Genomic DNA, 4,406 nt, shown 5'->3' with positions numbered 1-4,406 from the left:
CGCCGAGCGCAAGCACGCACGCACGCACGCACGAGCGGACGCACGCACAGACGCACGCACGGCGCGCTCGGGCCGCGACGGCGCGACGCTGCGGGGCGGCGCCCGATTGGCGCGCGAGGCGGCGCGGCGGGAGCACGCCGGGCCCTCGCGGCCTCCTGCGCACGCGCGCCACCGCGCGCCTCCCCCCCCTCCGCTTCTCCGCGAGGCCCGAAGGCGAGGGAGCCGGGAAACGGAAGGGGGCGGGGCGGGGAGCTCTGCGCCTGCGCAGTTCTCACCCGCAGCCGTTGGTGGGGGGTGGGGGGGTGGGGGCTGCCTGCCGGGGCTGCGCAGGCGCAGTCACCCGCAGGCGCGCGGCCAGGTGTCTGCGCATGCGTAGAGAGCCTCAAGGCGGGCGAAAGCGCTGCGGCACGGCGCTGAGCGCTGGCGCATGCGCACGCCCGCGCGGACGGGAGGTGCTGCCCTGAGGGTGCTTCCTCACAGCGCGGCCGCCCCCCCCCCCCCCCCGCCCTGCTGCGCCTCAGGCCCGGCCCGGCTGGGCTCGGTTCGGTTCGGTTCGGCTCGGCCCGGCCCGGCCCTGGCTCTCGGAAGCCCATATGCAGCCCGAGGTGTGACACCAGCGGGGAGCGGGTCACCCCTACCCTTGCCCTGCTGGCTAAGCGAGCACACACATAGTTGATGTTAACACAGCGGGTGAGGCCTCAGCATGGCAGGAGGTTGACTTACCTCCCCCAGGCACCAAAAGTACCGTATAGCCTGAGGCCCTCCGTTACTGCGGGGCTGGGGCAGTGTGGAGGTGGCCAGCGAGGGCTGTGCTGTCTGGCTTGTGGCCGTGTGTCAAGCTGCCTGGGGAGGAAGTGAGAGGAGTCACGGTTCCCTTAGCTGCCCAACGGGGAGCCCACACTGTCCTCAGGCTTACACTGTGAGGGGAAGAGAAACTAAGGCTCTAGCCACAGCTCCTTGGTCGCAGCTGTAAAAGCAGGACTTCGGACCACCAAAATAAGGCCCCGTTGTGCTAAATGTTGTGCTGAGGCAGCAGAGCAAGGCCTCAGCCAAAGACATTACGGACCAGCGAGGAGGGAAAGGGTATAAACCACAGAAGACAGCCACAGCCAAGCAGGCTTCCCAGGTATTTGTGTTTGGGAAGGGGTGGGGGAATTGCAGCTAAGTTAGAGGTAGGGCTGAACTGAAGAGAGATGAACTGAGCAAGACAACAGGTGGTAAGAGAGGCAAGTGTGGAAAGAAGCTAAGGTAAAGAGGTGATAAGGACAAGAAACTGCTGGAGCCAACAGCGATCAGTACAAATCCCTGCTGGATGCCATAAGCTGAAAACACAGCCTGAGCTGAAAGGCATAATTGTCATCACATGGCAAATTGTCACTGCACTGGTTGTTTCCACAGTGGCTCTAATCTTACGCTTTCTTCCTACCTTTTACTAATACCATATGGCAGAGATACAGAGAGGTATCATTTTGATACTAGTTTCTCCAGTTGGGTTCATGTCTACAAAGATCTTGCTCGCAGAGGATCTTTGGGAAGGATGGATTGAAAGAGTTTTGTGGGTACGTCTATCCATTCACAGTCAGACGAACTCTCAAGAATTTATTTTTCTTTGGTAGCCACTGCCGCAAAATAATTCAAAATGCTTACAGAAAATGGGTTGTCACTTTGATACGAGATGAAAAAAATGTCAACAGTAATTAAAAGTGATCTGAGCTGTAAGTGTGTACTGCAGTTTAACAGAAACACAGAGTATACACATACACACACAATGTGCTTCAACAACACGCTTCAGCACAGAGAAGCACCATTCATGACAGGAGTAACTGTTCTGTGTTGAGTAAAACTATTGCAGATGGTTACATCAGCGAAACTGCTTTCTCTGGTATGATTTGTTGTATTTGCAGAGTAGTGATGATTTTGAAACACTGATGTGCTCAGTGTTAGGAGAAAAGTTGGAGCTGAGTGTCCTACAGGTGTAAGAATAAACCAAACTCATAGAGCACTTTTCCTGTGGCTGAAACATTTTCAAACATTTAGTTTTGGTTTGGAAAAAAGCTATTAGCTATAATTGCCATAATAACTAAATAAAAAAATGTGAGGCAAGAATCAAATTCCAGGAGATTGCCTATTTTTCCGAAACACAATAACAAAAATTATACTTTTTTTTTCCACAAAGTTGTCATCATGTTGAATGTGTTGACTGAATCTGCATTACACTATAGTGAGAAAATCAAATGCTGATACACGTTTAAATATTCAAGCTGCTGCCTTTTACAGTCCTAGGATCTACACTCCTATCCCTACAGAAATTATTCTGCCGTCTTGTTATTTTGTTCTTTTTATTTTGCACTTTATTAGTAAAAAGTTGTCTCTTCATTTAGTTCCAGAAAATACTGCATGTCTTAAGGAAAACCTCTCCTTTCTCTTTGGTGTTTGACTTTTACTTTTCAGTAAATGTTTATTGAATATCAGCTATTGGGAGGAAAAAAAAACCCCACAAAGACAATTGCTTTGGTTTTTGCCTGAAAAAACTTTTCCAGTGATTGTGCTTCCTTCCCAAGACAATTATTTTTGTTTCCCTCTGGCAATATTTTTGTCCTCCTTTGGCACAAGGAGCTTTAGAGGGTAACATTTAAAAATATACACAACAGTAAAGATAACTGTGATCATTGTTTGATTTGGCTCCTGTTGAAATATATGCCATGCAGCGTGTTGCTGTATAGCCCCGGCACCTGCAGAGCTAGGCAGAGAAAGCGTTCTGTGGAGGACCCTACTGATTTCATAGTAAAAGGCTGAGAACCAAAGGTGTGGAGTGCGTGATGGAGGCGGAGGCATCATTTTTGTATGCATTATCAGATAGTGATGTTTAGTCCTATGTTATTTCTGATTTTCCAAGCACGAGTGTATTTTCCTTTCTTTCTAAAGGAACTTAAAATTAACATAGCCAGTTGCTTTATTCTCTTATAGCACAGCATTTAAGAACACTCTAGGGATGCTGTACCTCACATGGATACCGAATTCTTACATACTTAGTTTCACTGAGTGGCTCAGCAAGGCAAAAGAATTAATGAGTTTTAGAAACAGCATATCCAGCTGACTTCATGTTTTATCATCGTGATGTTTTACAGTCAGAGATCCCATGAATAATGGTCACATGCAGCAGTATCACAGATTTGTTTTTAATTCCTAATGCCAGGTTATGGCTAGCCAATTGATTGCAGTGGCCAAATGACAACACAAGGAGATTCTAACTTTATGCTGAAATAATTTGACCGTGTTGGCAAGGAGCCCAGCAGGCATTAACCACCACAGGAGCTTACAGAACTTCTCAGTGCCTTGTGTTTGGCAAGCTCATCACCCAGAAACTCAATTATTTACTTTCTTCCATTTCGAGAGAACAAGAAATGTCATAATCAAGAATCTAAAAAGACTGAAATTACAAAATAGAGCTTGTCATTTGTTCACAGATACAGCATTAATCCAGTTGCTTTATAGACCTCAGACTTACATAGAAACCATTCATCTTTCATCAAAGACATGATCAGTTTTTTCGATTTTCTATAGCCCAGCTGTAGTGGAGTACATTTTACAGTGACTTCAATGTGTGCAGCTAATTTTTTTAGTTAAAATGATGGGAAATAAAACCTCATTTATTTCCCACGAAGCAGTGCCTGATTAAAACAAAACCAAAACATTATATAAGGTCTGTAAGAATATACCGGGGGGAGCTATGTAAGAAAAGTCATTTTAGAAATTTAGAAAAAATCTCTTTAGCTGCTGTATTTCTGCTACGTGATTTAAGTACAAACCAAACAAGTGCAGTCAGTCAGATCTTGCCCTTTCTGCAGTCTGGTTTTGGGTACAAGATGTAACTGAAATAAAACAAGGTGAGACCCCTACCATCTCTTCGGTGCTGGCAGCTTCCAAGAGCACAGCCAAACAGCTCAACGAAAACCCCAGCTACTTGCTCAAACCACCCTCATATTTCTTCTATTTGGACAGCGCTTTAAACCTTATGAACAAAGGCAACGTGTTTACAGGATAAGATTTCAAGACAAGCACTGCCAACTTTGCTTTAAGGAGATCCACAAAAAGCTGATTGCAAGGGTTCAGGAGAGAAATCAAAATAAAACAAGAAAACTGATAATGAATGGAAAACGTCCTGGGAAAGAGAATACTGAATTGCTTAGCCATCCTGCAGGTACCCCCTTTTTTAGCTTATCAGGAGAAAAAAAAAGAAAAAGTTCTCATAATTTTATTAATGGCCATTCAAATGTAATTTAAAAATGCTAATGAGTAATGTTGACCGTGTGTCCTGGTTGGTAGTCAAACATGGACATCAAAGGCCTGTGCCAAGGGAACTTGTGTCCAACAAGCTTTGCGCTCTACCCCAAAACACCACAGGC

This window comes from Aptenodytes patagonicus, chromosome 9 (assembly GCF_965638725.1).
Source record: "Aptenodytes patagonicus chromosome 9, bAptPat1.pri.cur, whole genome shotgun sequence".
NCBI lineage: Eukaryota > Metazoa > Chordata > Aves > Sphenisciformes > Spheniscidae > Aptenodytes > Aptenodytes patagonicus.
This window is presented reverse-complemented; position numbering follows the sequence as displayed.